The following is a 13,122-nucleotide window of genomic DNA, read 5'->3' as shown; positions in this document are numbered from 1 at the left end:
GTCGTCAATTGACTAAGGCTCTTCTTCTCCTCAGAGAAAGAATTCAAAATTGCTTCCTCTCGTTTTCTGATTTTTCCAGTCTTAAATTCAGTTCCTTATATTACCACGTCTTTGTGTTTGTGTGTCTTTAGGTCTGCATGAAAATTCAGAAGGCATCCAAAATGAATAAACTCTGGAGAAAATTCAAAATCCATGGTGGAACATTTTACCTCACCAGAGTGTTATTCAACTAATTATCATGGGTGGTGGTGCCTGTCAATTTTTTATTTCAAATTTGTCTAATATAAACATTTTCTGCAAAGCAATATTCCATTATGTGATTCAATTTTGCATAATGTTTTCACATAAAGGAATCTATGTGTTTATATGCATACTTACACTTATTTAGGGATTTTTGTTATAGATGAAGGGGGTGTCCTTTTTTGGATGCAGATTTGTCTGATATATACTTTTGTTGCAAAGCACTATTCCATAATAGAATTCCATTTTGCATACTGTTTTCAAAGATCTATGCAGTTCTATGCATTCTTAACACTAGATTAGGAATTTGTATAAACATCACTTTGCTGGAGAATGGCATTGCAAAATTCAGAGAAATGTGACATTCGAAAAAGATGAACATGACTGGATTGCTCCCCCATTGCAAGCAGTAACCCAACTAAGGAACAAACCACCCTCTCCCGCTCCTCACCATTGGCATGTGTGGAAGCTGCTCCTTTACCAGTTGACGCAGTCTGCCCTCACTCAGCACACGCCGTTCCTTAGGTTGAAGCATTGCACTCTCACTCATGCCCATTCTCTCACAGTTTTCTGAATACTTATTGAAAATGTCGATTATGGTATAAAGAGCATTCTCCAGTTCAGTCTGGCAGGCTGACATGTTGACCCGTCAAGACAACTTTCAGTTGAGTCAAGGAAGTGGAGGAAATGGGGACAGACTCCAGACTCCCGCTTGAATGGCGATTAGTTCCCACTGGATTGTATTTAAGCTCCCTGCTCAGAGGCGGGTTCCACGGGGATCTGGCAGAACATCAAGTTCCCATAAACCTCCAGTGGCGCCAAGCCATGAGAGGCGCCAAGTTGTAATTTCTGCAAAGATGGTAGATATAGGGAAGACTCTCCAAGGTCAGCAGCTGTTCCCAATTGATGCCCCAGGAGTGTAGGAGGATCAGAAGGTTGGAACTGCATCCTGTATACCTGAAGAACATCTCCACCCCTTTTTTCAGACAAGACACTAAAGTCCAAGTCTGAGGGCCTTCTAGTGGTTCCCGCAAAGGAAGAAGTGAAGTTACAGAGAGGGCCTTCTTAATGGTGGTGCCCACCCACTGAAATGTTCTCCTATCAGATATCAAAGTGATAAACAATCCTATGAACTTCTGTAGACGTCTATGGCAGCCATGTATCAGGAAGCTTTTAATGTCGGATGTTCCATTGTGTTCTTTTCTACTCTGTTGGAAGCTGCCCAGAGTGGCTGGGCAATCCTGCAGATGGGTGGACTACAAGTAATATATTTAATATATCATCATCATCATTATACAGCAATCAATATCTGATTCTAAGGGACTCTGGAAATTATGACAGGAAGTATGGCTCTCCAAACAACTCTCATCATCAAAACTACAGTTCCCAGGATTCTTTGGGGGAATCTATGACTATTCAAAATGGCCTGACCCTAATATCCTGCTCATCTACAATTTCCCTCTCTTCCATTCAAATGATCCTCTATTCCCCTTCATCCAAAGTTTCAGCTCCCCACCCTCACCCAGAACCAGTTTCTTCCTTCTGACAAAGAGAAACAGTATGTTGTGTTGGTCTTTAAACAAGATTTCTATTTTCTTACTGAAGTCTTTTTGCCACTTCTAATATGTGCCTTGGTGCTTCTCATTTATCCCACTGGCATCCTCTTATCCCTGAGGGGAACGTTCCTGACCTGCACTTTATCCTCCAGCTAAGATTCTGTTACTGTGCATCTGAAAAACACTCCACAAAACTGTGATGGATCGTTCAATCAACTCTTTATTGACTCAGGAGGACATGAGCTTTAGAGATGAAGTTGAGTTGATGGATTCTTCACCTCCAGGTTGGTGCTTCATGGTCTGGGGTTCTCATATGAACTCTTAGGAACTTTGCGTACTAATTCCGTGAACTCATTGAAGTTGACTGGGCCATTTATTTCTCCCAAAAATTCATGAACAACACAAGAGGCCTTTTTGTTGCGCACATGGGAGAGAATAGAGAAGGAAAGATGGTTACAGTGGTTGAAACCAGTGGAAAAAGCAAGCAGTCTTCTGGTGAATTCAAGCACACACAAGAGTATGATACATTTCGTCATCCTTCCTGGGATGTTCTACATCACAAGAGGATCAGCTATGTCTGTCCTAACATCATGGGGCCCCAACTCCCACTGGCCCCAGTTAGCACAGCCAACAGTCAGGAATGACAGAGGTTGTGGCCCAGAAACTCCTGCGGGGAAACACAATGGGGAAGGCTGGCTCAGAACAAGGCAAGATTGGAAGGAGTGGCAGTTGCACTTGAATCCTTCAGTAGTTAGCAGGCTGAGAACCAAGAATAACCCCCCCCCACGAATATTGCTGAACTCTCCAACTCACAGTGACCCCAGTAGTTAGCAGGGAACTCCTGCACTCAGGGACCAAAATGCATTGCAACCATTGGAACCAAGAAATAAGTAACTTGCAACATGGAATTTTACACAGAGAACATTCTAATGCACTTTGGATTCATGCCTGCTAGATTCCATAAGACTTGGATCCATTTTATGCTAATTTGATTCTAACATTGGTTTTCACTTTTTAAAAAGAAAGCTTAGTCTTATCTCGAGTAAACTGTTGAGAGGTCTTTGTAGATTTAATAGTAAATGTGTTGCACCCAAGGGGGGGGGTTCCTTTCCCTTTCTGTCTTTAGAACAACTTCTGCAAGCCTAATAGAACATCCCCTCTTTCTCCTCCTCACTGCAGCTACAGCAAGTGCGCACTGGAGGGTTGTGGAGAGGGAGCAGAGGGAGGAGAGTGGGGAAGTTTGGTGGGCTTCATTTTGCTACAAAAATAAACTTTAACCTTTGTCTAGTATCAGCCAGGAAGGGGAAAGGGTAAAAAGATTACTTCACCACTGAAGGGGAGGTAGCTTCAAAACAAGAATTTTCTTGCTCACGAAAAGGGAAGAGGATGGGGCAACCTGGGCTTCAGAGACCCCAAAACAGGCAAACATCTATTAGAATAGTGATGCTCAAAGCACCTTCTCCCCATCCTGAGCAGTTGAATATGGCTGTCGGTCTGGGAAGATGACTTCATCCTTTTTCTTCCTACTGTTTAGCAAGGGCTGTGGTAGATTCTGAAATCAATTGCTCATAGAAAAAAAAAAGTTTCTGAAATTCTTATCTGTCATTTTCTCTCACCCCATTCTTCTAATTAAAACATTAGTTCCCCTGAGTGCCAGTGACAGCAGTTTTGCATCGTTTTAGGGACTGGTGTGATCAGGTTACTGGAAGACACACAAAGGTGGCACAGCCCTTCTAGATGCCGGGAGTAACAAATCTTTTGCCATCTTCACTTGGGTGCCTTGTCGTCAATTGACTAAGGCTCTTCTTCTCTTCAGAGAAAGAATTCAAAATTGCTTCCTCTCGTTTTCTGATTTTTCCAGTCTTAAATTCAGTTCCTTATATTACCACGTCTTTGTGTTTCTGTGTCTTTAAGTCTGCATGAAAATTCATAAAGCATCCAAAATGAATAAACTCTGGAGAAAATTCAAAATCCATGGTGGAACATTTTACCTCACCTGAGCGTTGCACAACTAATTATCATGGTTGGTGGTGCCTGTCAATTTTTTATTTCAAATTTGTCTAAGATAAACATTTTCTGCAAAGCAATATTCCATTATGTGATTCAATTTTGCATAATGTTTTCACATAAAGGAATCTATGTATTTATATGCATACTTACACTTATTTAGGGATTTTTGTTATAGATGAAGTGGGTGTACTATTTTGGATGCAGATTTGTCTAATATATACTTTTGTTGCAAAGCAGTATTCCATAATAGAATTCCATTTTGCATACTGTTTTCAAAGATCTATGGAGTTCTATGCATTCTTAACACTAGATTAGGAATTTGTACAAACATCACTTTGCTGGAGAAAGGCTTTGCAAAATTCAGAGAAATGTGACATTTGAAAAAGATGAACATGACTGGAATGCTCCCCCATTGCAAGCAGTAACCCAGCTAAGGAACAAACCACCCTCTCCCGCTCCTCACCATTGGCATGTCTGGAAGCTGCTCCTTTACCAGTTGACGCAGTCTGCCCTCACTCAGCACACGCCGTTCCTTAGGTTGAAGCATTGCACTCTCACTCATGCCCATTCTCTCACAGTTTTCTGAATACTTATTGAAAATGTCGATTATGGTATAAATAGCATGCTCCAGTTCAGTCCGGCAGGCTGACATGTTGACCCGTCAAGACAAATTTCAGGTGAGTCAAACAAGTGGAGGAAATGGGGACAGACTCCAGAATCCCTCTGGAATGGCGATTTGTTGCCACAAAATCATATTTAAACTCCGTGCTCAGAGGCAGGTTCCAGAGGGATCTGGCAGAACATCAAGTTCCCTTACACCTCCAGTGACGCCATGCCATGAGAGGTGCTGAGTTGTAATTTCTGCAAAGATTGTAGATAAAGGGAAGACTCACCAAGGTCAGCATCTGTTACCAATTGATGCTCCAGGAGTGCAGGAGGAGCAGAAGGTTGGAACTGCATCCTGTATACCTCAAGAGCATCTCCACCCCCGGTTTCAGACAAGACACTGAAGTCCATGTCTGAGGGCCTTCTGGATAGTGGTGCCCACCCTGTGCACCGTTCTCCTATCAGATATCAAATAGATCAACAATTATATGACTATCCGTAGATATCTAAGGCAGGCCCGTATCATGAAGCTTTTAATGTCTGATGTTTCATTGTGTTTTTTTCTACTCTGTCAGAAACTGTCCAGAGTGGCTGTGCCACCCATGCAGATGGGTGGTGTACAAGTAATATATTTAATATACCATCATCATTTTCATTTTCATATAATTTTCTTTCAATGTGTAACATGCTTTAAATTTCACATCCCCTCACCATAGTTTTTCTCATGCTGCAAACTGTATATTATACCCAAAATCTCTTACACATTGAATCATAACCTATTTAACGTCTTCATCTTTGGTAAACCATTCCAACAATAATTTATACATTTTAGAAAGTTGTTTCACATTATTCTTTAATAAATCTTTCTTGAATCTCAATAATTCAGTGGCGAAACCCTTTCTCTTATCCATTTTGAAAACGTCATTCAACTGGTGGTCCTGTAAACAATCCGTTAAAAGGTCTCTTATGTCCTTAATTTTTCCCAATTTTAGATGGTATAAGTAATTCCCTATATGTTGCCCAACCTTTTCTCATATTCAGTTTCTTTACAGATATCGCTTCTAATGGGGAAAACCACTATGGCGTTTTTTGTTCTAGCAAAGTTTTATATTTGTCCCCTACATCGTATAAAGACTTTCTTATTAAATAATGCAGGAATCCCCTGTATATTTTAACTTTTTCATACCATAAATACTCATGCCTACCAAATCTGTTATCATAACCCTCCAAATCCAAAATATCTGTCTTTTGTAATGTTAACCATTCCTGGAGCCAGCAAAGGGAGGACACCTCATAATAGAACCTAAAATCTGGCAGGGAGAATCAACCTCTATCTTTAGCGTCTATTAACGGTTTATGTTTCTATTACTGCTTGGTATGGCACAGCCTCCAAGATGGACAAGAAAAGGCTCCAACGAGCAGTAAGAATTGCAGAAAGGGTAATTGGTGCTAGCTTGCCTTCAATAGAGACACTCTATACTACCCAAGTTAGGAAGAAAGCAGAGGGAATTGTCGCAGATCCTTTGCATCCCGGTCATCATCTGTTTGACTTACTTCCATCTGGACGTCGCTACAGGACTTTATACACAAAAACGGCTAGGCACAGGAACAGTTTTTTCCCTTGTGCCATTAAATTGTTAAATTCGTAGTTGTATAGCGGAAGGGGAGGCCAGTTATGGGTGGGGTTTCTTTGCTGTGTCATTGTATTGTGAGTGGAACAATGTTTGTATAATGTGTGTTTACATTGCAATGTAGCTGAAGCAAAATTCCAAGTATGCTGGAAAATGTACTTGGCCTATAAATTATTCCTATTCCTATTCCTATGTTTTATTCTTGGTTTCTTCCCCTGCCAGATAATTTTTGAAATATCTCTTTGCCATTCCTTAAAGGGCCCCACCCCACTGACCACAGGGATCGATTGAAACGAAAACAACATCCTCATCAATACGTTCATTTTTATCACAGATAATCCTGCCCCGGAATGATAAACTCACCCAGCCCCAAACTTCCAGATTTCTCTTTATTTCTTTCCACACGGTTAGGTAATTATCCTTGTAAACGTTAATATTCTTTGCTGTCAACCATACTCCTAAGGATTTAACCTTTTTTATTTATTGTCAAATCAGTGGTATTTTGTAATTCTTTTTTTCACAAGCATTTTAGTTTTAGTTTTATTCTTCCTGGCCAGAATCATTAATCTTCTCCAAAACCCTCGGTAAACATGCCATCATCCTCTGTTGTTATCACAAGGTCGTCTGCAAATGCTTTGAGTTTGTATGCTTTATTTCCCGCCACGATCCCTTTTATTTCTTCATCTGCTCTTATATTTCATGCCAGGGTCTCCAAAATTAAATAAACAGTAATGGCGACAAAGGGAACCCCTGTCCTGTCCCTTTATAACCCCTGTCTTCTCCCTTCTGTTGCAACATTGTTCACAACCAGCTTTGCCTGTTGTTCTGAGTAAATTGCATCAAGCTGATGTTTATGCTTCCTTGTTCTTCATCCTTAGATGTTGGGGAATTGCAGGGTTCAAAGGGGTGGGTGGAGGAGGGAATGGGGCCAGAGGCTGATCCAAGGGAAGGGGTAGAGATTTATGGGCTTTGTGCCTCCAGCGAGGCAGGAGACAGAGTTGGGGGATGGGGAGTGGTTGGACCAATCAGAGATGGGGGCAGACCTTCAGGACACTGGGCAGGAGCCAGATAAGACACAAGTCTTATCTGGATTGCGTTTCAGTTTGTGGGCACTCATCCAGTCCATTACTGAAGCAAGACACTAGCCCAGCATTTCCACTGCCTCACCTGCAGATGTAAAGGAGAAACAGAGCTGAGTGTCATCAGGATACATACTCCAAACCTCCAGATAACCCCACCCAGTGGTTTCATGTAGATGCTAAACAACGTGGGGGTAGGATTGAGCCCTGCGGACCACATTGTAGGTTCCACGGGGCCGAAAAGCATCCCCCAAGCAACACCCTCTGGGAACGGCCATTCAAGTAGGACTGGAAGCAGCGCAAAGCAGTGCCACCCACCCCTAGTTTGGAGAGTCACTCCAGAAGGAAATCATAATCGGTGGTATTGAAGCTGCTGAGAGGTCGAGGAGAATTAACAAGGACATGTTTCTCTTGCTTCTCTCTCAACAGAGGTCATCATAATGGGACTCAGGTGGCACTGTGGTCTAAACGACTGAGCCTCTTGGGCTTGCTGATCGGAAGGTTGGTGGTTCGAATCCCTGCAACGGGGTGAGCTCCTGTTGCTCTGTCCCAGCTCCTGCCAACCTAGCAGTTCGAAAGCACACCAGTGCAAGTAGATAAATAGGTACCGCTGCAGCAGGAAGGTAAACAGCATTTCCATGCGCTCTGGTTTCTGTCACGGTGTCCTGTTGCACCAGAAGTGGTTTAGTTCTGCTGGCCACATGACCCAGAAAGCTGTCTGTGGACAAACACCAGCTCCCTTGGCCTGAAAGCGCGATGAGCGCCACAACCCCACAGTCGCCTTTGACTGGACTTGACATCCAGGAGTCCTTTACCCTTTACCTTACCTTTACCATACAGGCCGACCCAAGCAGTTTCTGTGCCAAAACTGGGCCTAAACCCGATTGAAATGGATCCAGAAAATCAGTTTCTCCCAAAAGCACCTGGATCTAGTGCATAGCTGCCAAGTCTCCCGTATTGGGCGGGAATCTCCCGTTTCTAAACGCGTTTCCCGCTGCTCCCCCGGATGACTGAAAAACCCGTATATATCCCGGGTTTTCTGCCCGGCTCACAAGTCACGGGCAATGAAGGGTTAAAGGCTGCAGCGAAGAAATCCCGCCTCCTGCTGTTAAGGATTGGATGCTGCAAGCCAGGGGAGCAGAACAAGAACAAAAAAAAAACCACCTAGCTGAGCCTTCATTGGCCGCCTCGGCTGCCACTCGCTGGTCCCTCCCAGAGCTCCTTTGCAACGAGAGATGGCGAGATGAAGTGGGGCGAACGCTAGCAGCAGGCGGAGGTAAGGAGAACTACAAGTAGGCTAGTTTTTATACACATTCCAAACCCTGTTTTGCTGTTCAGACCACAAGCATTCCTGGCAAAAACACTCGCAGTGCAAGAGGGGGGGTGTTTGGAGGGCTAGATAGAGAGACCTGCTCTTGTCTAAATGGAACTTTGTATCTCAAGGGTTGAACAAACCGCTCTTCATGCACTCTGACTGTGAAGACTAGATTACTTTTTAAAATATTTCCATCCCGTTTTCCTCCAAGCTGTTCAAGGCAGCATACATGGCCCTCCTGTTCTCATTTTATTCTCAGAACAACCCATTCAGCTAGATAAAGATTGAGGGAAAGTGATCTGCCCCAGCATTGTCCAGTGAGTTGAGATCTGCAGCAGCCTCATACCTACCTAGTCAACTAATAACAGGGACATGCACCAAATACACATCCATGCATTATCACACAAAAGACAACACCTGAGTGTCTGCAATCCATCAGCCCCAGAGGCACAGCTGGCACCAATCCTGTTACACCCAGTCCTCGCACATCCCTGCAGGCAGATATTTCAGGTCACCTATGCTGCTCACACTGTTTTCAAAAAAAATTGGGAGATTTTTGCCTATTGGCAGGCGCCTTCTGTACCAACTTTTAAATCCCTGCTGAAAACTTTTCTATTCTGCCAGGCTTATACAGTGGTGCCCCGCTAGACGAAAATAATTCATTCTGCGAGTATCTTCATCTAGCGAATTTTTCGTCTAGCGAAGCACCAATGCAATAGCAGTTTTCGCGCGATGAAAAAAAAATTCGTCTTGCGAGGCAGCCCCATTGACAATTTCGTCTTGCGGGGCAGCCTTCCGCTAGCGAATGCCTTTCGTCTAGCGAGTTTTTCGTCTAGTGAGGCATTCGTCTAGCGGGGCACCACTGTACATGCAATTAAGAATGCTGTGCGTTGTGCAGAATGGAACTATTTAGGTGCGGTGTTCTATCCATGGATGCAGCTTGCAGAGGGGACATTCGAGAGGGCGAGGGAGCATGGGTCTGCTGTGGGGAGCGGAGCACATTTCTTGCGCACGGGTGCCTGCCTGCAGAAGGGATTTGTGCTGCAGAGCTGTTGTGGAAAATGCCTATGTGGTTGTGTTGACAGGTGTGCAAAGGAGGGGTGCAGAAGCTAAAGGTATCCGTCTATATGGCCTTTCCAAAGGCCAGGTTATGCAGTCAGCTGTGGTCTGCAAAAAGCCAGGCCGGGAGGAAGAAGAAGAAGAAGAGTTTGGATTTGATATCCCGCTTTATCACTACCCGAAGGAGTCTCAAAGCAGCTAACATTCTCCTTTCCCTTCCTCCCCCACAACAAACACTCTGTGAGGTGAGTGGGGCTGAGAGACTTCAGAGAAGTGTGACTAGCCCAAGGTCACCCAGCAGCTGCATGTGGAGGAGTGGAGACACCAACCCGGTTCCCCAGATTACGAGTCTACCACTCTTAACCACTACACCACACTGGCTCTCCTTAAGTTGAGGCTGCATAGGCCTTGTGGTGCATGTGATTCAGATTCTATTCAGTTGAACCTCTGGTTACAAAGCTGACATTTTTTTTAGCAATGCCCCCCTAGTGAGCCTTCTTTTGTTCACTTCTTTTTATTTCGAGGCAGTGCACACCTATGTCTCTGGAACTGCAAACCTTTCCAGTCATGTGTTACTCCAGTCAAATCCCACATATGAATGTGGGGAAAGATGATGGTGTGTAGCCTGGTGTAAATTAATTTGTAGCCTGGGGGGATTACCACGGCGTGGACTGTCCCTGAGAACCGTAGAGTGTCCCAGGGACAGGTGAGGGTGCCGATCCCTTATTTTCAAATCCAAAACTTGACAGCTATGATCTAGTGGTGTGTGACCATTCCATACAGAACCTCGTTCAGGAAAGGGAGGTTAGCAACTGGCCCGTAGTTAGTTGGGTTTTCTGTTGTAAGAAATTACGGTCTTTTATATATATATAATAAATGTTCATAAGTGTTCCAAGCAAACAAGGCCACATGTCTGAGGCAGACAGGCCTCACACCATTTTGACTCTCAAAACTGACCAAATGTTTACCAAATGGGTCTCTGCAAGGAAGGAGGGGTGAGGGATTTAATTGTCCCAGGAATTAAAGAAGATTACAATCTCAAAGGAATGGCCAGGCTACTGAGAAGGCAATCAGATAACACCTTCTTGTATGATGTAGGTGTGATGTATCTGGGGGGTGGGCATTGGGCTGCAGCTCTTCTGTGATGTATGGATGGTGCTTCTGGGGGGTGGGGGTTGGACTCCAAGGGGGATTTTTTGAAATGTGTTTTTAAGGACAGGAAGCCCTGGGTTTGGAGTTCTTCTTTCCTGCTCACCTGTGTGTGAGGAAAGGACCCTGTTGCAACGGAACAATAAAGATCAAGCTTACTAGCTTCTTTGCTTCTCAATCTTCTCTGGTTGGCCTCCGTTTTTTACTCCTACTGATGGAGGACCTGCAAAAGACTTTACAAGGGCTCTTGTGTACCCCATAAGGGAATAAGGGCAGATTTTTTCTTACAACATTTCCAAACCCAGGGGAACTTTCTTAAGGATTGGTTTTACCACTGCCTCCTCCAAACAGGCAGGGAACCAACCCCTCTCATATCCCAGCCAGCTGTTTAATCCAACGTCCAAGCCGAGCTCAATGCATGTACCTCTTGCACCACCTAGTGGCTCAGATTGTTGTCACGGCACGGTGACAATCTTGCCCCAAAACACCCAGTTTCCTTCATGCTGGTCATTAACCAAACGAGCACCCTGTTGCCCCTGATTTCCTGACCCGCAGTACACGTCCTGCCTGTGCTTCTGTTGCTCTGTTGGTCAGGGCTGGAGTCAGAGATGCAGGTCAGCAATAAAGGAGGAAGATCTCCGTTGTCGGTGAAATTAACTCTTTATCCAAGGAAGCAAACGTACAACTCGGCCTCGTGGCCACAGCAACATGTCTCAGTAGCTCTTTTCTCCTATGGAGCAGTTGCCAGGACTGGAGGTCCCTGCCTTCCATACCTCCCTAAGGCTCTGTCTCCCCCAGATGTTTCCCAAGCAGCCTCAAAATGTGTCTACACACCTCTGGTCCCTGCTCTGCCTTCCTCATTATCCTGCGCGTTCTTGGAGACCAAGTGGGGAGAGGAACTTGTCACAGCAGGAGAGGGAGACTTCCTGGATTTTTCAGCAGCCCCTTGACCCACCCACCTCCCTTTCTCTTCTTCTTCAGCCTTGGAGTCTGAACTGCTCCCTATCACAGGCTCTTCCTGCTCACTAAACCCTGTTGCCCCTTTAAGTATCTGGCACCTCCGCCCAGTCTTCTCCCTCTGATCTCTCCTTGACATCCCATTACCTCTGGGGATTCCCTTGCGGGTTCCCCTGCTGGTGCCTCCCACCACTCCTCCTCGCCCAGCCAACTTGGACCGAGAACTTTGCGAAACCCCCGGGACTAAGGAGGCATGAAGGCAGCCACATTGGGTGGTGGCTGCCTGCCTTTGGGGACTATGTACCGATTTACTGCATGAATCCTTCTTGGAATTTTGTCTTGCTTTTTGAGCAGCTGTTGATGGGTGCTTTTGGCATGTCAATGGTGATAGGAACTGTTTAATGGTATTTGGGAATGGTTCCGACAACTGTGTGTCTCAGAATGCCTCTGTGCTACATCGGAACAAGGCAATGGTTACACCACAGAACCTAGGGCTGGCTGATCAGAAGATGGGCAGTTCGAATCCCTGCAATGGGGTGAGCTCCTGTTGCTCTGTCCCAGCTCCTGCCCACCTAGCAGTTCGAAAGCACACCAGTGCAAGTAGATAAATAGGTACCGCTGCAGCAGGAAGGTAAACAGCATTTCCGTGCGCTCTGGTTTCTGTCACGGTATCCCGTTGCGCCACAAGTGGTTTAGTTCTGCTGGCCACATGACCCGGAAAGCTATGTGTGGACAAACACCAGCTCCCTTGGCCTGAAAGCGTGATGAGCTCCACAACCCCATAGTTGCCTTTGACTGGACTTACCGTCCAGGAGTCCTTTACCCTTTACCTTACCTTTACCATACAGGCCGACCAAAGCAGTTTCTGTGCCAAAACTGGTCCTAAACCCGATTGAAATGGATCCAGAAAATCAGTTTCTCCCAAAAGCACCTGGATCTGGTGGTCTGTGACCATTCGCTACAGAACCTCGTTCAGGAAGGGGAGATTAGCAACTGGCCCATAGTTCGTTGGGTTTTCCAAACCCAGGGGAACTTTCTTAAGGATTGGTTTTACCACTGCCTCCTCCAAACAGGCAGGGAACCAACCCCTCTCATATCCCAGCCAGCTGTTTAATCAAACGTCTTAGCCGAGCTCAATGCATGTACCTCTTCCACCACCTAGTGGCTCAGATTGTTGTCACGGCATGGTGACAATCTTGCCCAAAAACACCCAGTTTCCTTCATGCTGGTCATTAACCAAATGAGCACCCTGTTGCCCCTGATTTCCTGACCCGCAGTACACGTCCTGCCTGTGCTTCTGTTGCTCTGTTGGTCAGGGCTGGAGTCAGAGATGCAGGTCAGCAATAAAGGAGGAAGATCTCTGTTGTCAGTGAAATTAACTCTTTATCCAAGGAAGCAAACGTACAACTCGGCCTCGTGGCCACAGCAACATGTCTCAGTAGCTCTTGCTCCTATGGAGCAGTTGCCAGGACTGGAGGTCCCTGCCTTCCATACCTCCCTAAGGCTCTGTCTCCCCCAGA

At 45.2% G+C, this 13,122-nt stretch overlaps 1 long non-coding RNA gene across 1 annotated transcript; it reads right to left on the bottom strand.

The window, feature by feature from the left end:
* Positions 1-1,998: 1,998 nt before the first annotated feature.
* LOC117061379 lies at positions 1,999-4,475 on the bottom strand. Its single transcript, XR_004428082.1, has 2 exons — positions 4,270-4,475; positions 1,999-2,206 (listed from the first exon to the last, which is right to left on the bottom strand). It is a non-coding gene; the product is annotated as an uncharacterized LOC117061379 (long non-coding RNA).
* Between the last annotated feature and the right edge of the window lie 8,647 nt (positions 4,476-13,122).

The sequence above is a fragment of the Lacerta agilis genome, chromosome 17, assembly GCF_009819535.1.
Source record: "Lacerta agilis isolate rLacAgi1 chromosome 17, rLacAgi1.pri, whole genome shotgun sequence".
NCBI classification, from domain to species: domain Eukaryota; kingdom Metazoa; phylum Chordata; class Lepidosauria; order Squamata; family Lacertidae; genus Lacerta; species Lacerta agilis.
This window is presented reverse-complemented; position numbering and strand designations above follow the sequence as displayed.